At 33.2% G+C, this 26,541-nt stretch overlaps 1 protein-coding gene across 1 annotated transcript in view; it reads right to left on the reverse strand.

Annotated features, from left to right (window-relative positions):
• Positions 1 to 8,267, reverse strand: part of LOC127872243 (regulating synaptic membrane exocytosis protein 2-like) — a 173,315-nt gene extending 165,048 nt beyond the window's left edge. The window contains exon 1 of the mRNA XM_052415573.1: positions 7,928 to 8,267. The gene's annotated coding sequence lies outside the window, so the exon portion shown is untranslated. The remainder of the gene's footprint in view (positions 1 to 7,927) is intronic.
• Positions 8,268 to 26,541: the final 18,274 nt, after the last annotated feature.

Here is a 26,541-nt window from a genome sequence, read left to right on the forward strand (position 1 = left end):
TGCCCAAAGATTTTGGTGTTAATGAACATTACTGGTATATATTTTAATAATTTCGATTCTCATTTGATTAATAGGTAATTTCAAGGCTGATAAACTTGAAATATGCAAGCTATTCTTTCGTTTTGCATATGTCTGTCGATACATCTGTACAATCGGTAATTTCCGTAACCACTCGTTCAATTGAAGCAGACACAAGTTTAAATAAAAAATTTATGTTTTACACTAATATTCTACCTCTTCCTTGCTAAAAACTAATGCATGAATGATTTACAATTAATATTGCATCGTTTTCAACCAGGAACACTGTCTATGACCGCAAAAAAAACATAACAAACTTTCTGATTTACGATATTTACTTTATAAATAGCTTGCATGCGGCATGGCATTGCATGTTCCGTAAGATAAATATCTCGACTTTATTTATTGGATGATTTCGGACTGTTTCATCCAATCAGAAAATAGCTTTTAAACGTAATTTAGAGACATGTTTAGCGAAATAATTAAGTACCACTTTTTATACACTGCCAAATTGTGGCATAACAAGTTGCCTCCCTTGTTGGTTCATTCTACTGTATTAGTATGCCCCCCTTCGAAGAAGAGAGGGTATATTGTTTTGCACATGTCGGTCCGTATGTCCGTCCACCAGATGGTTTCCGGATGATAACTCAAGAATGCTGGATGCCACGTTTATATTCCAATCTTCATAAAATTTGGCCAGAATATAAGTCTCAATGATATTTTGGATCAGTTCGAAAATGGTTACAATTGGTTGAAAAACATGGCTGCCAGGAGGTGGGGTATTTTTCCTTATATTGCTATCGTAAAACATTGTTAACACCCGAGAGGTCACATTTATTTTCCGATCTTCAAGAGTTTGAAGGATCATGAAACTTCATAGGTACATTTATCATGACTCGCAGATGACCCATATTGATTTTGAGGTCACTAGGTCAAAGAGCAAGGTCACGGTGACCCGAAATAGTAAAACGGTTTCCGGATGATAACTCAAGAACGCTTATGCCTAGGATCATGAAACTTGATATGTACATTGTTCATGACTCGCAGATGAACCCTATAGATTTTCAGGTCACTAGGTCAGAGGTCAAGGTCACGGTGATCCGAAATAGTAAAATGGTTTCCGGATGTTAACTCAAGAACGCTTATGCCTAGGATCCTGAAACTTCATAGATACATTGATCATGACTCGCAGATGACCCCTTTTGAGGTCACTAGGTCAAAGGTCACGGTGACCCGAAACAGTAAAATAGTTTCCGGATGATAACTCAAGAACACTTATGCCTAGGATCATGAAACTTCCTAGTTACATTGATCATGACTCGCAGATGATCCCTATTGAATTTCAGGTCACTAGGTAAAAGGTCAAGGTCACTGTGACCCGAAATAGTAAATGGTTTCCGGATGATAACTCAACAACGTTTATGTCTAGGATCATGAAACTTCATAGGTACATTGATCATGACTCGCAGATGACCCCTAATGATTTTCAGGTCACTAGGTCAAAGGTCAAGGTCACAGTGACTCAACTTTGAAAAATGGTTTCCGGATGATAACTCAAGAATGCTTACGCCTATGATTATGAAACTTCTTAGGTACATCTGCATGACTCGCAGATGACACCTATTGACTTTCAGGTCACTAGGTCAAAGGTCAAGGTCACGGTGACTTGACAGAGTAAAATGTTTTCCGGATGATAACACAAGAAAGCTTACGCCTAGGATCATGAAACTTCATAGGTACATTGATCATGACTTGCAAATGACCCTTATTGATTTTCAGGTCACTAGGTCAAAGGTCAAGGTCTCAGTTCCAAAAAACGTATTCACACAATGGCTGCCACTACAACTGACAGCCCATATGAGGTGCATGCATGTTTTACAAACAGCCCTTGTTTCAAAAATGTTTTCATGTAGTATACTTATATTGATATTTACAAAATTGATGCATATGAATGATAGACTTTACTGAAATCATTTTTGACGATGCTGCGAAGCAGCTCGTCTAAGGTATCATACCATGAAAAAATCTTCACATTGGCGACCTATGTAAAAGACCGAGCCAGTCCGATTGAGATAGCTCGATTTTTCTAATCGGCATACCTTTCTTATTATCATTGATAATGGTATAGGAAGCTCAGCTATAAATAGGACAGCATATTCTGGGAAAAAGATTTTATAATAGTTTGAAAACGTTAATTTTTAATCGGTTATATTCAATTCATTATATGTTTGTAGATCAATGAAACAACTATGCATTTTCTGTATTGTATTTGACATTTGTCGTGATTCAGTAAATAAATTGCGAAATAAAACGTGTATAATTAACTTTCAACGCGATCATGAGTGTAAAGGAAACGAATTATTTCGAACCTGCCAATTGTAAACGTTGTAGCGACTATGGTATATAAACACTATAATAGTCATGTGACATCTCAGAAACTCGCTCTTATGCGTGCTATCTCATTTTGCATATTTAATAAACTTTTCAAACTGAAATTACAAAGCCACATCAGTACACATACTATGTTTGATTATTCATTCGTTTGTTGGATATTGTTTGCTGTTTTAAACACATATTAGGTCATATCGCGGAGATTTAGTTAACCTAACCATGTGTTCATAGGCGAACTCACGTATTCAAGTGCTCTTACGACTATGTGCTCATACCTACTTTCCGGAATCATCATGAAATTATTGCTGTACTTAACGAACAAACATGCCTAAGCTTATTGAATTAAAGAAAAAAAATAATCAAAAGATAAAAATTATATGTTCATGCACATAGGCATGTGAAATAACGTCCGTACAGCATCATTAACTTAGGAAAGGAACAACGAAATATAAAGTTTGGTATGATAAACATGTGAAATTAAAGAGCATGGTGCAATTAAAGAGCATGTCAAGTTTTGAATTGATATGCTGAAACGTTATGTTACAACCCACAAACATTTTACTGTAACATAACGTTTTTTTAAGATAAGTGGTCCAGAAAATACACGTCGAATATCTTAAAGATATTTCTTGTTATATTTGATCGAAAATGTAACCCGCCTCCCAGTTTCGCTGAATGGATCAAGTTCCCCACGGATACTACTTCCCTGTACCCCTATTTTTTTTTCGTACCCTACATTTTTCGTACCCAATTTTTTTCGTACCTAATTTTTGCTCGTACCCAATTTTTGTCGTACCCAAAAAAATGTCCTACCCAATTTTTTTTTCGTAACCAAATCTTTTTTCAACCCATTTTTTTTTGCATAATTTGTGTACCCAAAATGTTCGTAACCATATTTTTCCTACCCAAAAAGTTCGTACCTTCATATAAAATTGTGGTGATGTAGATAAAATTAAATAGATGCTTTTATATCAATCCTCTTCAAAAGCATCGTCACACCAGTACTGTCAGTACTTTGATTATAATTAGGTATCAAACAAAGTAGTAGTAGTAGTAGTAGTAGAAGTAGTAGTAGTAGTAGTATCAGTAGTAGTAGTAGTAGTTGTAGTAGTAGAAGTAGTAGTAGTAGTAGTATCAGTAGTAGTAGTAGTAGTTGTAGTAGTAGTAGTAGTAGTAGTAGTAGTAGTAGTAGTAGTAGTAGTAGTAGTAGTAGTAGAAGTAGCAGCAGCAGCAGCAGCAGCAGCAGCAGCAGCAGCAGCAGCAGCAGCAGCAGCAGCAGCAGCAGCAGCAGCAGCAGCAGCAGCAGCGGCGGCGGCGGCAGCAGCAGCAGCAGCAGCAGCAGCAGCAGCAGCAGCAGCAGCAGCAGTAGTAGTAGTAGTAGTAGTAGTAGTAGTAGTAGAAGTAGAAGTAGTAGCAGTAGTTATAGTTTTAGAAGTAATAGGATTAGTAGTAGTAGTAGTACAACAACAACAACAACATTTATTAAGCAGTAAAGCTTATACAAGCTCATAGCCTACATAATATATGCATTATATAATTTATAAATAATGATAGAAGATTACGATAGTGTAATGAACTGGTTAACATGGTTAGTTAATGAAGGGAATACATAATCGCATCTGATATTGCAACTGCACATCTTATATTTACGTAATTACTTACAAGACATACGATTGGAAGAATTTTAACTATTATTTGGAGAAATAAACATTTGTGAATAATAGTGTTATATGTGGGTATGTCTGAAAGAACAATTTTAAGAATCTTATCTACGTGGAATATTTAAATAATTTACTTTAGTCATTTAAGTAAATTACGTAATGCACTGTTTCGTCATATTATAATACAATGCTTTTTTGTGTATGTTATGAGATATATGCAAAAACAACAACAACATCAATTCATCAATGAAGCTAATGCGAGTTAATAGCCCTCACATATGAAAATGAGCATTAATTTAATATATACAAGAATACAACAAACAACAACATGTATTTATCAATAAAGCCTATACAAGTTTATAGTCAGTCACATAGGGAAATGTGCATTTATTGTATATATGTGAGTATACAACAACAACAACATTCATTTTTTTTATCTATAAAGCCTATACAGGTTCATAGCCCTCACATTTGAAAATGAGCATTAATTTTATATTTGCAAGTGATGTCAAAAACACACGAGGTACACATTCCTAGCATGTTTATGTTTCAATTTTACCATTAACATCAAGATAACTTATTGATTATTGATTAAATATAGAATTACGAATCGAGATGCTGTCTTAATTATTTGCTTCGTAAATAAATTTCGCAGTACTGATCATTTCAGTTTTACTTTTGCTGGACATTAATCTTGTAAATTTATTTATTGTTGGCCATCTGTAGTAGTGCGGTTTAAAAAGTTTTTATCGTAGGTGTGCATTTATTGGACATACTAGAAGGAAATGATATTCATTTTCTATTACGTTCATGGTGCAAAATTTACATTTCCGATTTTCTCGTTCGATATTATTTTACCGCCCCCTTTCTATTTCGAGAGTATGTGATGATAAGCGGAACCTACTAAGTGCGATTCTATATTTTGTTTCATTTACTAAATATGATTCAAGTGTAAAATGGTGTTTAAATAGGCATTACGACGAGAGACGTGGGGAATTTATCACTTCGCTATGCCATTTTTGTGTATAAATATCCATTATGTTTTATATTCCATTACATTTTATGACAAACATAAATTATTTATCATCTAACCATTTAGAATAAAAACAAACACATTTGTTTAGGTGTCATGACAAGCAGAGCATTTTATCGACAGAAAAAGAACGGGGCAAAAAAACAACGCACAAATAACAACATACAACACCAAGTACCATATATATTTACAAATCCAAACGAGAAGAAACAACTGTTTGTGTTTCATCCGAATCTCTCACGCAGCGATCCTAAGCGCCAACAGTCTTCCACTGCCCATGCTTTTTTAACACTATCAGATACACCGCTATTTGCAACAGCAGTTGCTTCCCCTGACCGAAATGAATGCAACCCGTGAACATTAGGTTTAAGTAAAATTTCACGAAAGATGTGGTGCAAAATATCTAATTGTCTACTGTAACTCATCTGCTTTGAGCCAACTAAAATGTATTTATTCATTTTCTTACAATTTGTTATGTTTCTAAACGAAACATATATTGCAATATCTAGAATAGTTTCTACCAAGATACATTTTTTCAAGTAGAAGACAGGGCATAAAACTGCATTTGTTTTACAAAATGTCAAAACCTGTTCGCACAATTGAACCATTTTACAATTAAAATTAATAATTATAGCACAATCCTCAAAAAAATCTTGTATCGCATCCTTTCAATTCAAAGTCCCCAAACCACCAAGCCCCCCAAAAAACGCACCAAACACACCGTTACAAATCTCAAATCAAAGAATCAAAGCCTCTACACAGTCCGCTTTAGTCACTAAGCACCTCCGAACCAGCGGCCCAGAATTGGCCCTTTTCAATCCGTCATCAGAAAACACAACCAGACCAACCAGAATTACAACGACCACACGATCCCACAACCCCATGAACCCACAAAAATGCCACACACAATCGCGTCTACCCCAGAGGCAGACAGACACGAAACACACACACCAACATTTTAAATTGACTTTCTGTAACAAAACCGTTTCCCTTGCTTTCTTTTTTGCAAGTATTTTCCAAATTGAAATAAATATTACCCTTGCTTTCTTTTTTGCAAGTACTGTTTTTGCTTTCTTTTTTGCAAATATTCCATTCCTCGTGTACTGTACACGACTTCGTAAGCACCAGGTGCAAACGGAACATACACCAACATGGTTTCTATACATACTTAATGGCTATACAAAACAACATCCATTGAATCATTTCTACACATATAAACACGTGAAAAATCCCAACTATACCATAAGTATAGCAAAACAGTCAAACCATTCATATCACCGATTCACATATAAACGACATATAGTATAGTTAAATTCGAAAAGCAAGAACATTTCTTGAATAAGTCTTGAACTGAAACAGAGTGGTTATTACTCATACAAATAGTTTGCCCTTTGTCAAACACAATAATATCATTCTCAAAGTGCATTTGTACATTACCAGCCTCAAATAAGAATGACCAAATGCTGCACTAGGCCATCTGTGTATCACCAAAACGCCATATGCGTTGTATTCTAGATAAAAAATTGTTTTTCCTACGACATAAATAGGGGCATCAACCAACTCAAATCGGCACCCCAAAACTGTGTAAAGCAATCTGCTTCTGTTTCAAAATCAAAGAATTTTGAATTATATCTTTAAGTATTTCCATTTTTTGAAAGTAGCCAAGCGATCAATCAAAATCGGACCCGACCTACTATTTAAATACTCAAAGAAATCTCGTGAGATTTACCATTCATCTGTATTGCTCATTTTACTTATACTGACAATCGAGTTTAATTCTCTTGGAACCCATTGTATTTCTAGTCCTATATTCACCTTCAAACACATACTAAAAATGCTTAGTGCTAGATCATGTTACTCAATTTTAGAACTTCCTACCTTTACCAACTTTACACGTGATTCAGAGTCAGAAAACCTCTTAACAGCCCCCACCCCCTTAAAAAATTCCCATAGGCACGTAAAACTAGAACTACTCCATTAATTATTCTATAAGTAGAACATGTATTGCAATCGTCATTTGACCATATATCGTGAAAAATAAAACCTTACATATCAACAATATAAGCCTTGATTGTATGCCATCTATGCGACCTAACCAAAATCTAAATTCGGAAATAAATAAGCTATCTGGTTCAAGGGCTATAACTCTATGCAATGACGGTCTTGAAACGATTTCAGAATAAAGATATCTAGCCTTTACCTAGCCAGACTTCCAATAACAGGCATCATTGAAACAATTTTCCCCGCCGTACATCTAGCTAAATCCCTTGCCGAAACCATTGGCATGGAAGAAAATACCTTTAAAAGAGTATTTTTAAAATCAGTTATTCTTCTATCGGGAATTTCAAAAGAAAACATTTGGCTATCCCAGATTAATCCTACCCATTCTAGCCTCTGAACTGGTACTTATATTGACTTGTCCTCATTGATCACAAATCCAGCTTCCGGCTTCATTCACGGCTACACTTGATTGACTAACAACATGAGGGATGTCTTTTAATTCTTTAATACAGCCATTATTTTACATATCCTGCACCGACTTGTGAATATCTGCTTATCTATCTGCTTTAAAGCTGATTGGTTATTTCCAGATACACATTTTTCAGGTAATTATAAGAATGGTAATGCGTAAGCGCCGACAATACAGTCAATTATATCAGGATTGGCACCAATGATTTTCCGAAAAAATCAAACAAAAAAACATGCCTCTTTAAACTACAGTTTACAAGAGAAAAACGTGAGAAATGATACTTTTTTTCACAATATGCGTATTATATGTAAACCAAACACGTCAAACAATTCTCCTCTATCCCCAAGGGCCTACCTTCTCGACCGCTACCACGTGGTCGCTACGTGTGTCCATTTACTGTGCCAGCCCTGTCCCCGCCGGCGAAGCGATCTCTCCTCTCATCCTGACTGTCCATATTAATAAATTACCAACGCCAATACGACACAAAAATAAATCAAATTTCACAATTAAATTTGGTTGAGAAAATAAATAAAACGATTTAAATCAAGTCTTCGCTCTACCCTGCTTGCCTGTCAAATGACTAAACTTACAAATCTGTGCACGAGGAAATCTTGATTTCCGCACCATTGGACATATATCACCTTCAAAAACCTGTATAACCAGTTTATTCATTCACACAACGATAATAAATACATTTATCCGTTGTTTACAAAGTTGTTATTGTACTTTAGTAATGTTTTGATTGACTCATAGTTCAGACATCCCAATGTTTTCCAGAATGCTTTTAACGTGCCAAGCCCAGTTTTGATTGCCGTAAGTATTACCGTTATTTGCATAGTTTTTTAACATGTATATAAGTCGTATCACGCTGCTTTCATTTGACGATAGTAGTTTAAACCAGTACTTGACAATATTTAGTTTTTGTATTTCTTTGGAAGGAATTCGTCCTAATTCACCGTACAGGGAGCTGAGATTAGTTGACTGATTAACGCATAATATCTTCCTTAGGAACTTCGTGTCGAAAAATTAAAACGTTTGATTTGTCTGTATTGATTTTTATTTTCCATGTGTTACAGTACGTTTCTATGTTGGTTAACATCTTTTGCAGCGCTACTTGTGAGGTTGCGAAAAGAATTTGGTCGTCAGCGTATAATTTTAGGAGTTTTAACTCGTTTATGGTGAATAAGTCATCTATGTTCGTGTCAATGTGCTCTAGTATGTCATTAAAGAACATCATGAACAACAAAGATGAGCTGGCGTCGCCTTGTTTCACGCCTTGTTGAATACTGATGGGGTCTGACAATGTTTGCTTAAACTTAATAATTGTTTTAACGATACTATACATGGCTCTTAAGGCGTTAACCATTTTGGAGCTTATATTTTCGGTCATTAATTTTTGCCCTAGTAGTGTATGATCGATTTTATCATAACATTGTTGATAATCAATAAAAATTGTGTATAATTTTTTACCTGAAATAATTACTTTTGATATTATTGCATGAAGTATAAAAATGCAGTCTGATGTGCTTTTTCCTTTTTTATATCCGAATTGGCAGTTGATAATCTTATCGTGTTTGTTTGTCCACTTTGTCAGACGATTGAGTAGTAGTTGCGAATATATTTTGGCTAAAATATTATTTAAAGTTATACCTCTGTAGTTTTTAGCTTCGTTTTGGCTTTCCGCCTTTAAATATTGGAACTATGTATCCAAGGCCCCAGCTTTCAGGATATTCAGCATTTCTAAATAGTTTATTATATTGAAAGATATTGCGGTGCAAATATGTCAAAAGACGATTTAATTATGTCTGCGCTTATATTATCCGGGCCGCATGACTTGCTATTTTTTTGCTTGAAAACGGCTGATTTTAATTTATCTACAGTGAATTCTCAATCTAATTCATTATATACTATTCTATTTCACCGAAATCTTAGTTAGCGTTTATTTCGGTAGGATCGGTAGGATCTATAGGATCGGTAGGATCTATGGGATCTGTACCTAATAATTAATTGAAGTGTGCGTATAGATCATCTAGTTTTGTACTATTATTGGTGTTTGAGCTCTGCTTATAGCACTGCTTGAGAGATCTACAGAAGTGTTTTGGATTTGTTGATGCGGTATTTTTAAGCTTTTTTCCTCCCGCTTTTTTGTATTTCGCTTTTGCTTTTTTTTGTTTTATTGAATAGTGTGCGCGTTTTTACGAAATGGTGTCTATTTTCATATGTTTTTGATTTGTTGAACGTGTTTCTCGCTCGTTTGAAATTAGTCTTTGTTACATAACAATTAATGTCAAACCATTTGGGAGATTGTTTTTTATTTTCATTTTTATATAGCTCATTTCGGTTAATAGTTTTGCCAAATACTTGACCGCATTGTTATATATGAGATCTGTGATACGTTTTATTTCGTCATTTATATTTTCGTGAGTGTTGGTTAGTATATTTGTATTTTCGCTAAGGGAGGTTTGGAATTGCTCTACCAGACTCGAATTGAACACAATTTTAGTCCTTTCTGTGCTTTCGGGTTGTTTATCTTTGTTTCTTTGGATGCATTTAAACGAGAAATGAATGGACGCATGATCGGAAAAACATGTCCAGTTGAGTATTTCAAATTCGCTTATGCTTTCAGGATCGTTCGCATTTATAATTAGGTAATCAGTTACACTCAAGCCACGTGTTGAGGTAAATGTGAACTGGTTTCCTTGTTCACTGTTTAGACGACCATTTATAATTATGTGGTTAGTGGGTTTACATAAGTTAATTATTTTTTTTGCCATTGCTATCAATGACTTTGTCTGGATTACTTCATACGATCGATATAATATCGTTCGTATTTTCTGTGTTTGTAAATTCTAGAGAGTCAAGATGCTTGTCGAATTCTAAGATATCCGTTAAATTACCTGGCCTAGCATAAAGATCCCCAGTGATACATGTTTTACCTAACAACCCGTACTTTTCAATTCCTTTTTCTATTTCATCAAAAAAAATCATAATTTTTATCAATTAAAAGTTTTGTATTGACAGGTGGAATATATGTATGACATATATACATATCAGATTCAAGGGCAAACAAATCATTTTTTAGCTTTACCCAGACTATTTCATATTGATTTACCTCTACTATTGATATATTGTCCGATAGTTCGTTTCGGTAGTATATTGCCAGCCCGCCACTGAAGCGACCTTTTTTGGCTCCGAAACGTTTATTGCCATGTAAATGGAAACTGGCGTATCTGTCAATTTTGAGGTTAATCTGCTGTCTGCTGTTAGTCCAGGTTTCAGATAATAGAATAAGGTCATAGATTTTTACATAACATAAAAAGTCCACATCACTGATTTTCCGAACGAGGCCGTTAACATTCCACGCTAAAGTACGTAACTTCCCTTCTTTGTCCTAGTTCGTGACTTCTTTGAACTGGCTGCTAGCGTTTTCACGGGATAGTAGTTTCGCGCCGGCCCATTTCATAGTAGTAGTAGAAGTAGTAGTAGTAGAAGTAGTAGTAGTAGTAGTTGTTTTGTAGCAGTATTATTATTATTAGTAGTAGTTGTTGTTGTTGTTTTTGTAGAAGTAGTAGTATTAGTAGTAGTAGTAGTAGTAGTAGTAGTAGTAGTAGTAGTAGTAGTAGTAGTAGTAGTAGTAGTAGTAGTAGTAGTAGTAGAAGTAGAAGTAGTAGTAGTATTAGTATTAGTAGTAGTAGTTGTAGTAGTAGTATGTGTTATCCTTGGTTAATTCTATATTAAATGATACATTTATCAGAACTTAATAAATCCCCAAGAGCAGTAAGTTGCATTCAGTTTTATAAACTTGAATTGAGACTTTTCTTTAAAAAAAAATAAGTTAAAATAACGTTTGATTTGATCTTTGTAGAATCAGGGTTTTATTTCATAGATTAGAAATCGTATAAGACACATGACATAAACCTGAGTCTATACCTTCCCAGAGAGAAAGTATCAAAATCAAAATGTTCTGCAGGATGAATATCATTGTTGTTGATATTTAAACACGTGTAGATAGATAAATATTACTTCAAAAGATCGAACATTATCAAACATGCCAAAGTGTATTGAATTAATGCATTCTGAGTATAAATATTCATATGATTAATTGTGTATAATGTATTAATCAAACTTGACTTCTTGCGCTCTCTTGTTGATTCGTTTGTGTTTTTTTTATGTAATCGTTATAACATTACTAAATATATTTTAAATGTTTTAATCAAATTAAATGTCATAGACCTTTTCATGTATTGATATTCAATTTAACAACTTATGAAATTCAATACTGATCACGTTGGACGCCTATATATGTTACTTATGTTTAAATATGTATACTCATCGACTTTTTGTCTATTGTATATTGAATAAACAACCTTAATAATTAACACATAAATTAAGTTTATTTTGATTACTTTGACGCAAGTATTTGATATGCTACTAAATACTAAAGCTGGCCACAGTGTTACTTAATGAAAACGACGATAAATGTCATTCCGGTGTAAATATGTATCTTGAATGTGAATATCCTATCAATATTGCATACAAAGTTTCGTATAAGATTTCATTTTTCAAATGCGTTATCAAACTGATACGTTACAAAATGTATAGTTACTGACTGATGAAATATATAAGCCAGTATTTATAATGCGTAACCTAAAAGACACACTAATCAGTCCATGTTGTTTGTTTTTTATTCAGAGTTTTTTTAATACATTTACGTTTTTTTCTTTTTTATATATTTGTTAAACTTACGTTTTTCAGACATGCAGAGCAACAAACATTAAAACCTTTCTCGTGTTGTTCAGTTTTATAGTTTCTGACCATATAGCTATAAACATAATTGCATAACATTTTGAGAAACAAAATGTATCTAATAATGTATAATTATCTTTAAGGCATTTCATTAACAGGTATATCATCTCCAAAATAGTATTGCTCTGAAATTATCTCTAAGATGTAAAAATGAATGTGTCTTCACGTATCCAAATCGATTAAACACACCAGTCAGCGGCCATTTGCGGCCACGTATAAAACCAATGTTACAAGCAAGCCTCATCACATTTCCCTCGGCTCTATCAATACTTGCACTTCTACTTATCTATGTTATTGATGCACCCAGTTTATAGGCCGCAAAGATGTTAGGCTCGTATATAGTCGTGTATACTTATTTTCAGAATTATTTGACTTTATGAACGAATCAAAACTACCGATATAGCTAAACGACGCTACGGTTTGCACCAGTTTTTCTAGTGTCACCAAGACACGGTTCACGATGTAAAAACTGTTATTCAAACCTAATTTACTTAAACTTAATGTAAGTATATGAAGATGCCATCGACGGGAGTACATTTGAAACTTGAAACTTGTTTATTTGCTTAAACTCCAATTACTATGAAAATACATATTCAATGGCGTTTTACAATAAGCTGAAAATAAAATAAGTTAAACAATATAAAAATAATAGACCAATTATAAACCTGGTAAAAGAGATGCAATCGGGGTTATATAAAACATTGAACCATAGTTTTACAATAAGCTGAAAATAAAACAAGTTAAACAATATATAAATAATAAATCAATTATAAACCCGGTAAAAGAGATACAATCGGGGTTATATAAAACATTGAACCATAGTTTTACAATAAGCTGAAAATAAAACAAGTTAAACAATATATAAAAAATAAACCAATTATAAACCTGGTAAAAGAGATACGATCGGGGTTATTTTAAACATTGAACCGTATACGGTATTTCGATTAAAATACATAATCTCAGAAAAGTCCATAAAAATCACGGGAAAGGTAAGTTTTTAAATTCTTCTTAAAAGATTCTAAGGAATTCGATTGTCTAAGATCCTGAGGCAAGGAATTCCAAAGTCTTGGCCCAGCTGTACTGAAGCTCCTGTCACTAAATGTCTTTCGCTTATTGAACGGAACGTCATATGAGGCCATGTTAATGCCGCATGACCGCAGGCCTTGTCTGTTTGGAATCTGTTTTGTGAGAAGTTTAGTGAGGTAAGTCGGGGCCTCATCATTAGAGCACTGATACATGAACGTAAGTAGTTTAAAGATTATCCTTGCTTTGATCGGCAACCAGTGCAACTCATATAGCGCTTGCTTCGAACTGTCGAACTTGCTTCGTTGTAAAACCAATTTGGCGCACATATTCTGTATTCGTTGCATTTTGTTGATTTCGCACTCTGCCACACCATACAGAATTACGTTACAATAGTCAAGGTGTGATAGAACAAGGGAAACAATGAGAATTTCTGCGGACTGTCTTGTGAGATACTTTCTTATGCTTTTAATCCTTAAATAGTTTAACATGGCAGAACGACATTTCATTGATACATGTTTTTTGAAACTAAGGGATTCGTCAAGGAATGCACCGAGGTACCGAATAGTTGGCTCTCGCTGGATTATGTCCCCTGCGATGTTTATTTCATTTGTATGGATTTTCTGGAGTTGTTTCAGACTGCCACAGAGAATAAACTCAGTTTTTGATGTGTTCATTTTTAATTTATTTGCATTCATCCAGTGATTAATAGTAAATGCGCATTTTTCAAGCTCAGTGATTGCGTTCTTTTCATTTGAAGTGGACGGTTTAAAAGTTGTCTTGGCAATGTGATCATAAGCAAACCCATATACTGAGACATTTGCTGGGAATGACATCAAATAGACATCAAATAGAGTGCCAGCATAGGCAAGGTATAACCATGGCCCTAAGCAACTTCTTTGTGGTACACTGCACTGCAAGGGGCGCGCTGTTGACCGCCCGTCATTCACATGAACAGTGCAACAACGACCCCTCAAATATGAGTTCATCCACGCAATCCACATTTAACAGTAAACATTTGCTTGTGTTCCCAATACTGTCTTTTTAAAACACACCGTTAATTAATTCAGTTCTTACAGTTCTACATTCCACGCGATATGAAGAAACTAACATAAAAAATTAATCTGCACTTTATAGGAAGAAGAAACACTATTGTTGCGTACTCCTGTCCTAAAGTCCGTTTCGTACAACACCGTCTTGACTTACTATGTCGCATTGATGACTTTGCACAAACAAATAAAACCGTCATATGTTTAATGGTCTTATTCCGTGTAACGTTGATTACCATTATAACAACAGCGGAAGATATATACAACTCAAATATATCTGTATATCTGTTACATGGAGCTGAGCAAGTATTTTTCGGAAAAATAAAACGTTAACCGACTAAGAATAAAGATGAAGAATCTATGTCGCGAATGAGTCACCACAGGCTGTAAACAAACACGTATCAAAAACGAGACAATTCATGAAGATGAACTCATTTAACTCTCAAGTAAAAATCATAAGGGAGAAAGTAGAAAACCTTTTCTTAAGCAAACTGGATCTGCATCTCAACTGTTCTGCAGTTCATCCACCGACTGGCACCTTATATGATCGAATTGTTAACACCACGCTACTGCATTGTATTTTATATAAGTACAAGTTGCACGCTTCAACTGTCAAAACACGTTCTTCCACTGACAAGGCTCGAACCGGAATGATTCTGGACCAACGCTGAACTTACACAAATCGACCTGGGTCGACAATAGACGAGTTCTAAGAATCCAAGATGGCCGCCGTTGCGAATGGAAACCAAGCTCAGATGAGGACTAACCATTAGCGGTTGTTAGTAAAACTTATGAGATATGATAATGCCATAGAGGGATATTACTATTAAAACTCTGTGGTGAGTTATAGGGGTTTACATATTACAAGAATATGGAAAATTAGCCTAACAGGACACCATTATGCAAAGAAACGGATTAGGTCCTTGCAAGTGTTAAGCAACAATTAAATAATTATACGTTAATGGAAACTTCAAACACGGTGAGCTTGGTTTTAATTACAAAATGCATTCTGCATAGACATAATAAATATGCAGGCATGTATTTGTATAAAATTCGCTCACTGGTGAACATCATACTCTTTGAATATTAATATTAAAAGGTAAGTGTTCATTTACCACTTAAGTAGTTATTTTGTTTTATATAAAAGTATCATAGAGCAAAAGGTGGGGCACATTAATATCAATTATATGTGTACTAAGCATAAATGCAGATTATGAAAAACAGACTGACATGTTCTTACGTTGCAGCAGTTGCGTTAATTATTCTAAAATGTAACGTATTTAAATATATCCCCAGTCTGATTGAACGACACATTTAACGTCAGATAGTACTCATAGCTAGTCGACACAGAATTTGACATTGTTAATAGGATATGACATTTGTCACGCAATAAATGTCTTGTAACTTTAAATATTGTTGCATTCTCGTTAAACACAAGGCTACGTTTCCATTGTGGCAATATCAATGCATATTAAAGTAAAAAGGTGGCTTCTGGACATGAACTGTTGTCATTGTATTTTGCGCTCGATGGTATGTGTCCGTTATTGAGCAAGAAAACATTAACATTCATTTTGTACATTAGTGTGTATTTGAGGAAAACATTTATATTGCATACGTTAGACAGCTAGTGTCAATCGGTTGCTGAATCGCATGATAACCGATACATATATAAATCAAATGCATGTATATAAACAAAATAACAAAGCACAGTGCGCGCGCTATGTTAAAATAAAAATGAAAAAACGAATCTTTAAAATCACAGCAAATCGGCATGTATACGTGTTATACTCACATATATTGATGATCATTTTCATTAAATTTCCTGTTGTTTAACAGCGCAATCAGAAGTTCTGACCGACCTGTTTCAAGTTTATTTCATTTGTATGCACATATTATTGACTCAAGCAGGCCATTGTGTCGACATTATTACTCTTTACAGTTTGTGCATTTATGTTTTTTCTTTCTTAACATTAAAACACCATTTCTGCTAACAGCAACGAGCTATGAATTGAGTCGCGATAACATATAATTAAAACTACTAAAATATCTATGCAAAGAGATTCGCTGTCAAATAGAATATTTGGCAATTGTGTTGCGAACGATACTCTTTAGTCAACGTACACTTTTGTCAACAATTATCGTTGAAAAACGATCAACTCACTATTAGTCATGGTATCAAGTCATACTGATGTAAGGCGATTTATTTCTTCAACACATTTCTTTTCTTTTTTTCTTGACTTGATGACGAGCGTACAAATATGTCGATACCATATAATAAACGAACATCAAATTAATTAAATCATGACCTAATCATGCTCTCTTGGCGAAACACTTAAATTGCCTTTACAATGTTAAGCTAATGAGGATGCCATGTAAGAATGCGGTGAAAATAATACATATGTCTTTAACATAAACGATCTGTCAAAAAATTTGCAATCACGCATGTTATTATGACCTCTGTGAGTATTGTGTTGAGTTTGCCATTTTTATTTTCATCCTATATTACATTTAAGTGATGCATTGTTAATTCAGTTATGAGATATGGTTTATTAAACAATACATCCAGAGGCCAAAAGCCCAAGCTGATACAGCAAGCATACAGTGTTTACAAAGTAAGAAGTTTATGACTATACAAAATATAGTTATACAAAGAAGGAAAAGGTTGAATTGCAACGATACATACAAGAATTAATATATAGTTCACTAGTACTTAAATAATTATCGTAAGTCCAAAGAACGTCAATTTTTAATGAGGCTAGTTAACTTAAATTTATGCGCTATACCCAATATACTGTAATTTACATTTATTAGGTCTTCATAAGTCAAGTGTAAAAATAATAATACTTTGAACTAACCCTGAGTAACAAAATTCGTTTGATGAGGAACATTCTAATGATAAAAGTATGTGTATGCGTAAATCATATGTTTTAGAGACATAGAGCAGTTTGTAGTGATACTAACAGACTACCAAACAACTTGTTGACAGCTAGATGATCTAAAAAGTCAAGTATATCATATGCATGTAAAAGTAGCATACACATCAGCGCTTGCAGACTACCTATACGAAAGGAATATATAGGCAACCCAAAGGCTGTGGACACAGTAATCTTTGTTTAACGGATGTTATAAAACGGTTCCTGTATCTAAACCAACAAACACACCAATATGTAGTAAAAAGACAATTAATGACATTGTAAAAACCCTATACAGACCAAACATATAAATGGTCCAAAAGTCATGTAATATGCTATATAAATAACAGAAGTTATAGGTACATTTGGTAAATCTGACATCATAATTATTATTTAAAATATTACGATTCGTAAATAACGAAACAAATTATAATACATTAAATGGATGACAAATGTATTTTGCGTAAGTTATCTGTGTGTTTGTGCCGTTATATTTTTTTTCTGAAATATTGACCCACGCCAGTTTATCTGAGCATTGTATACTGCCATGCATGTCACCATACCAAGATTTGCGTCCACAGAACAAGGCAGATGGCTGTTTCCGAGCAAAGTCGGGAATGGATTTATAGATTTAAAAACAGTAGCATCCGGTGCATTATACATCTTTCTAAAGCATGCAATTGTTGAAAATGTAACTTTTTTTATAAAAAATTTATTAAAACGACAAATTTTGTTTACCCTTAAAAAGTATCCTTATTATAGATTGCAACAGTAAGGTTTTCAATAACACAACATATATTTCAAATAGCATTACAAGTGTCTGCGTAGTTGTCTCTTCGCGTTTATGTTTAATTTAACTGTAATATTTTGGGAATTAATTTATGCTTCAAAACATGAAAGAAATACACCACCAAATATCTATAACGTTAATTAAGTATTAATATTGTTTAAATGTTAATATTGTTTAGAGTTTGATAAAAAGTATGATCTTTTTCAAAAACATGAAATTTACTATATTATAAAGGGAAAATCCTCGTAGTGTTTAGTTAAATCTCTGTGTTATTTTAAACTAAATGCTTATGTATCGATAAAAAAATTCATTTAAATATTAACGACATTGTTTGCGTGATTAAAAGCCAACGTATGTGTATGATAACGCTTTCATATTTGTTCAACAATGTGTAATATAGTAATTGTTTAATAGTTTTGGTAAGCCTTACCTTTTTTATAAATGTGCTAACCAAATTTATCCACAATATATTTACGAGGACACAAATGAAAACTCTTATCCGTAAACTCTGCTGTTGTATGGTTCTATACGCTTTATCCTTTACCTTCACTTTCACTTAAGTAAGTACTGTGTTTCTTCGCCTAAGTAGTATATATAGTGTTCATGCACATAAAAAGCACCGTAAAACATACTACTACTAGTATGATGTTTAAACATGCATTTGAACTGCAGTTATCGTCGTTATCGCTTGCAATTTAAACACATTTGAATTCTATCTGTTTAATATACAGTTTTCACAGATTGTCTTAAATGAATCTCATCTTTAATGAAAAATATCAAATTGAGCAAAACTTATTTGTAGTATTTCGTTTCATCTTCATATAGTTTTAATTATCTAATTATCACTATCAGGTAATAATATACATTTGGCAATTTATCAATTATAAATAAAGCCTATGCGATTTATGCATACACTAGCCTCTACCGTTTTTTTCACACAATGAGTCGAATTCGTACACACAATGCAATGTCTTAACAATCCCCTTTCACGACTGGTGTAAAACCAATAAAACCCGACAGACTTGAAATGTCAGCATCGGTGTTTTCTATACTTCCAGCAATCTCTATTATCTCTCAAACTCGTACCATGCCTATAGCGCAGGTGCTTTAAAGTAATCTTACAAACATATGTCAAGTCGCTCCTTAATGTGTAACTCTAACGCTTTTATGGTTTATAATAATAATAATAATAATAATAATAATAATAATAATAATAATAATAACTATTATTATTCTTATTCTTCTTCTTCTTCTTCTTCTTATTATTATTATTATTGATGTTGTTGTTGTTGTTTTTATTGTTGTTATTGTTATTATTTTTATTTTTATTATTATTATTATTATTATTGGAGATTGATTGTTACTAATCATTATATTATTATTATTATTATTATTATTGATTTTTTATTATTATTATTATTATTATTATTATTATTATTATTATTATTATTATATTATTATTAGTAGTAGTATTATATTAGTGGTAGGTAGTAGTAGTAGTTAGTAGTAGTATATTCTAAAGTCATCGTGTAGTAGTATAGAGTAGTAGACGTAGTAGTAGTGTAGTAGTAGTAGTATTAGTGTCTTAGTAGTAGTATAGTAGTCTCGTCGTCGTACGCCCCGTCTTCGTCCTCTTCGTCTCCGTCGTCGTCGTCGTCGTGTTACGTCTCGTCGTCGTCTCGTCGTGTCGTCGTCGTTGTCGTCGTCCGTCTTCGTCGTCTGCTTGTTCTGCTTCTCTTGCTCTATCGTCTCTGCTGATGCTGATGTTGTTGTTGTGTGGTGGTGGTGGTAGTGACTTTCGATTTCTAGGCCAGCGTCCTATCACTTGACCGCTGTGCCCTAAACAGGAAAGCTTCCACTAGCATCGTGCGCATATTTTTGTTGTTAAGTTCATATGTGTGCTGTATTCTACGTAAATTCACTCTAACAGCATTTCGAACGGGAAACCGTTGCACATTATAACTTAACAATTATGAAACCGGTCGCTTGACAACACAACAAATCAATATATCCGATGGCTTTAAAGAAGTTCGTTTAGAAACAAAATCCAACTTTCTTTCTTATATCTCAGAAGACGATCAATTGAATAAATGCTTGCGGCAAAAAATATAACACGTTATTCTGATTCATAAACAAAGCGTACAATAGATAATGTTTGTTCGTGAAGTGAACTAAGAAGTGATCTAAGGTCTTGTTTCATGTCATCGTTAAAACTACAGGGATAGTGACTCTACACAATTTTGGATGTTGACCAGACACAATGAAGGCAAAGATAATCTGACCATGCATCAACCATACAATCTATTCGTGTATGTAGTCACTGTGATGTATACATATATCTGATCATTATTAAGCATCGCATTCCATTTTATATAAATACAGAAAATGAATTCCGTCGCTTATCACATGAGACTTGATTAATTGAATGGATTACAATTATTGTACGTGAAAAGAAAATACAAACGAACGACACATAAACTATAATTGAGTCGCGTTCTGAGAAAACTTGGCTTAATGCATATGCGTAAAGTGTCATCCCAGATTAGCCTGTGCAGTCCGCACAGGCTAATCAGGGACGACACTTTTCGCCTAAACTTGATATTTGGTAAGCAGGGACTTCCTTGAAATTAAAAATACGACAAAAGCGGAAAGTGTCGTCCCTGATTAGCCTGTGCGGACTGCACAGGCTTATAGGGGATGACACTTTACGCACATGCGTTAAGCCCAGTTTTCACAGGACGCTGCTCAATTAGATTTTTAGATGTTATATATAGAACACTGAATTGAATAAAAATTGACCATGATGCAATGGAACGTAATTTGAATGTCTACTATTTTGTATTTAAAACAGAAGACCTTTGCCTGCAACATGTTCAAGTCGGTGTCGTTATGTATTATTCTTTAAGTACCGGACCTTGAACATTATGGAGCCTCATTAGTCAAGTTATATAACAGTTTTGAAACACGACTGTCGAAGCTGGTATAAATCACATATGAACAAGTTATGCAATTTATGATTGATTTATAACAAAGCGTCAGTTTTATTTCATGTATTTACGCACAGGTAAACAATAAATAATTGAGAGGTAATTTTTGTAGGAGGTGAAATATTCGGTCATTGCCCTGTCGATGTGTAGTATGTCAGAGGAGGTGAGATATTCGGTCATTGCCCTATCGTTGTGTAGTATGTCAGAGGAGGTGAGATATTCGGTCATTGCCCTGTCGTTGTGTAGTATGTCAGAGGAGAAGAGATATTCGGTCATTGCCCTATCGTTGTGTAGTATGTCAGAGGAGTCTGATAATTAAATAAAAGCATGCCTTGACGAGCCGTTGTTTTATATTTGCTGCTTCTGATATAGACCTCAACGATAGGGAAGTAACCTCTTGTTTGTTTGCTTATCATATACGTAAACGTTTTCAAAGAATACGGGAATGTAATCGCTACGACTCTGTATTATTAGCGGAAATGAATATGTTCTAAATTGTAACATTTCTTTTTTGTATACATCTAGATATATTACATCTTTGATTATATTATACAAAAAATGAATACTTTATTATTGATTCCGATAAATGAAAGTCAAAACAATGACTGAAAAAACAAAGTCCGGTTTTTCGATATAAATAACATATCATGCGGCTATATATTACTAACAGGCAGTTATATGATAAACCATTTTATTTTAAAGCGAGAATATATGATTTAAATTTCAACAGTTTATGCTCACAATTTCAAACTTACATATGCATATGAACCAGCAATGATATAAAACAGTGACGAGTAATCTGTATAATTATTATCAAGAAAATATTGTGTACTTCAATTCCATTTATAACGAACGCGTTTACGCCAATAGCGACACTTTTACTCGTATGTGTATGTGTTGCATAACCATACCATGATTAATTGCTTTGTGCTGACTGAATGAATCTGAACGAATCAAAATCGGCACAGATTAATGGAATTTTCGCAACAGTGTACGTGTCTTGTGTAAAAAAAATGGTTTTCACCGAACAGAAGAAAATAATTGGCAATTGAATAAAACACTACCCTCGTTTTTTCTGGTACTACTTATTCAGAAACTTTATTTTGGTTTTGTATTTATCAGCATTTTATCTAATTTAAAAAAAGTAATAATATAGTATGTGTTTTTAACTTTAAAAATATGAAGGTTATTTAGAATATATATATCAGCGGAATACCACTGTGTAAATAAACGATGGCTTATTAAGAAAATACATTTTCTGAAAGAATGTGGCACATATTTATCATTTTCCTAAATTTGTGAATAAATATGGTATCAGACTGTTAGGGCTTCTAGCATTCCGCTTATTGATGACATATTATGGGTCAAGGTCATTACTATTATGGGTCAAGGTTATTACTATGAAGATGAATCTTACCAAAGGAACTTGCTTAAATAGAAACCTTTTTTAATTGTGTATTTTAAATGTTTATTTAAAAGCATGTTCGTTTACAGAACTCCACTTCACTGATAGATGCTTTCAAAATTGAAAAATATTACAACCAAATTGTTTTAATTATAATATATTAAAACTTGCCTTATGTATGGCTATATTTAAAATAGATCCTATTTTGTTGGCTTGCATATGCTAAATCATTGTAATATATAAACATATTAATGTGACAATACATTTGTTTTTAAAATCTGATTTGATAAAAGTGTCCTTTACTACAATTCTATAAGATAAAAAAATGTTTAGATCTCAGTTCTAATTAAACTCGTTGTGTGGATAACTAATGCTGTCAACAAACTTCACAAACAATTCAGTTTTTTATATTAGGTATTCTTTTTGTCATCTAAGATTTTCTTCTTGTTGTTACTGGTGCAAATATTATTATCATCCGATACAATATATTTTATGTCATAATATAGCCAATAAATATGAAAACATAACGGTAGCAGATGTTAAATACAACATGTGGATGTGGATAAATAATCCAGTGATAAAAAAATTAGATGACAAGTTTTATTATACCTTTGTACTTTTGTTGTATACATTTTATGCGTACATTTATCTATCGATTCAAATGCATAAAAATGAATTGTTCTTAATGTCACGTGGTGCACTCGCACATGATCATCTAATTATTGAATCGTTATACAAGTTGTTAAATAAAAGGAATTCAAGACAGGGCATGATATTACAAAATATGTTGTTAGTGTACATAGACACTCCATACATGCATAACAATCCATTTACTCGCAAATATCAACGACTATTAATGATCAACCCCAACGATGCAATTTTCCTTATCACTGGTTTTCTGATTATTTAAATCAATAAATTATTCATGGAACTGCCAGATATCCCTCGAAAGCATCGTTTGCACGTAGCATGGCCTCTATTAATCAAATACTACAACTGTTCTTGATATATCTCATGCTGTTAAATTGACATTATCTTTAATTTATCAACATTATTTAAATGATCAAAATTACATTGTGTGTGTCGTCCGTTTAAAAATTTCTTAATAATTAGCGGTCGTATGTTTATGTACACAATGTTTTAGATATCTACAGAAAAAATCCAATTTTGATATTCTAATATTAAAGTGAAATGTGCCAGTAATGCGCAGTAAGAAATAAAAACTTATAAGAACTGTAAATATTGAATGAATAACATTTTAAACAACTTATAATGTTTGAAGTATTGAACTTCAAATGTTTGAAGTATTAAACAAGTTTATTTGCACTTTAAACGAATTTCGTCTCAAATAATTTAATTCGAAACGAAAAGCGTGTTTATAATGCAATGTTTTAAAAACTACATCTTTGCGTGATTATACATTTTGCTGTTTTCCGTGCTCGCCGCAAACGACAATCACAGCTAGTTTCTGATAGCCACATTCATTTCTATTAAATTAATCATTTGTTTTCCTGATAAAATTGTTAGTTTATTTTCGTGATGACACACAATACCACTTTGCAATAGTTTCTTTAATAGCTTTTCATTGTTCCATGCTCATGTCTTGAGAAAGCTAAGTCAATAACTAGAGGGAAGGACACACACTGTCGGTGGCGACTTGAATGACATTGAAAAAAACACAATCAATCACAGCAGTAATATGTTAAATAATTTACTCTTACATGCGCCTTACCGTCGAACTGATACAGATATACTCCTGCATTTACATTGCTTTTACAGTATCCTACTCAAAATACAGTTCGGAAAACTACATTACCCTTCAACAATTTTGTTAACATAATGTATGCATTGTTTTGAAATCAAGACATCTATTTTACAAATATGTCTACGCAAAGTTTTACAATTGAAATTGAAACATATACCTTACATCAACACAATTGATTTTGTAAAGAACTTCATTAATTTCATACAATTAATAGTGTGCGTTATTTATGGAATTGAGAATAATGCTTTGTGTGTTTCCAAATATAACATTGTTTGATATCAAATCTAAATTATTCCATTGTTGAACTAATAAACATGTAATTATAACTATAATCGCCGTATATATATAGTAAGTCTATAACAGACTGCATTCTTAACAATATTACTTACACATTCGATCTACAATATTTCCTTTACCGGATTAATTGATGGCGAGATAATAAACTACCTCAAACACCTGTATTACAGCAATGAAGTAAATTATGTAGAAGGCTTTTCATTTGCAACTTAAGCACTTATTCATTTAACAAAAACTGTAATGGCCAAAACAATACTACCGGTAACTCACTTTCATTTGATTAAAAACAAATGCGGTATTTCAACAAACAGGCAAGTCTTAAAGAAGTAAGTTAACTAGTGAGAGGTTTATATGTACGTGGTTAATAAGAACACATAAATGTGCATTATCCAACAAATTCACCGAATGAACAACATTTGGAAAAGAAAATTGTATTTTCGTCTATTGCTAAATTTACTTCACCAGTAAAGAAGTGCGTCTGATATTTAGTACGATCGTTTTCAATTAATAATTTATTCTTTTTAGAATCACATGCTTGTAGAATTACCATAATATTATGGATATCTTTATTTAGATCATGCTTAATTCTTAATCTTTTGTAATCGCAAAATATTTAAACAAGCTAGATATACACTCAAAAGTAAATATAATTTGTTGAGTCGCTGACAGCTTTGCAGAAGACATGGTGCATGTATCTTGATTATGAAAAAAGGTGCATTATAAACATACAGGAAATTCATGTAAAAATATTTGCTTTATCACGTATGTTGTGAGGTAAATATAAAATGTCAGTAATGATACTTACAGACTATGATTGTGGTTATCTGACTAAACAACAACTTGATTGTGCAATAGAATATGTAATATAATAATAATGCGACGATGCACTAAACAAAATGTTGATTTATATATGTTTTAATGTCATAATTCAGCATTGGAATATCTGTACTGTACATGTTTTGGGTTCAAAAATATATTAATTAAGTGAACAGAGTTATCAAAGGATTATGTACGTTGTCTTTCTGTTCTTTGAGTATGTACTTGTCAAAGCAATATAATTGTTGGACTATCAGTTATACGGTAAGGGCAATGTGCGTGTAAATTGTTGGATTATATCATTTATACGGTAAGGGCAATGTGCGTGTAAGAATTAATTGTTTAAACATATCGTTGCAGTGATTGCGTTCTTAAAGTCGCGACGTACATTTTTTTATTTGTTTTCTTCTACTAAACTTTAAAACACGTAAATACGGAAACTTGAATAGCTATTAAATAATGTTTTGAAACAGTAGAATTTGTTCTCAATACGGGATATATACGGTGGCATAGAGGTGACATTCACTTCTCTTTTTTAAATTGCTCTCCTCGTTTTTCTATCTCGTGGCCACGAGTTAGCTATGTCATGGCCATGAGATAGAAAAAAAGAGGAGTGCAAAACAAAACAAAAGCGGCGTACAATTAAAAAAGAGCGGTGCTTCTCTATTTTTTAATTGCTCTCCTCTTTTTTCTATCTCGTGGCCACGAGTAAGCTTTGTCGTGGAGTGCAAAACTAAATAAAAGCGGCGTACAATTAAAAAAAGAGCGGTGCAGTAAATTAATGCAGAGTGCATTAAGCAAAAGAGGAGAGAATTTTCGCTATCTCGAGATCCCGAGTAAGTCAACCAATCAAATTTTGCGTAACATGTGTTAATATTCTGTACGCATATATATAGCTGGTCAAAGCAGGCAAGGCTATGATATAACATAACATACTACTATTAGTACTTCTATTACTGCTACTACTACTGCTGCTGTTGTTGTTGTTGTTGCGGCTGTTTCTACTTCTACTACTACTACTTCTACTACTACTACTACTACTACTACTACTACTACTACTACTACTACTACTACTACTACTACTACTACTACTACTACTACTACTACTACTACTACTA

The sequence above is a fragment of the Dreissena polymorpha genome, chromosome 3 (assembly GCF_020536995.1).
Source record: "Dreissena polymorpha isolate Duluth1 chromosome 3, UMN_Dpol_1.0, whole genome shotgun sequence".
Lineage (NCBI taxonomy): Eukaryota > Metazoa > Mollusca > Bivalvia > Myida > Dreissenidae > Dreissena > Dreissena polymorpha.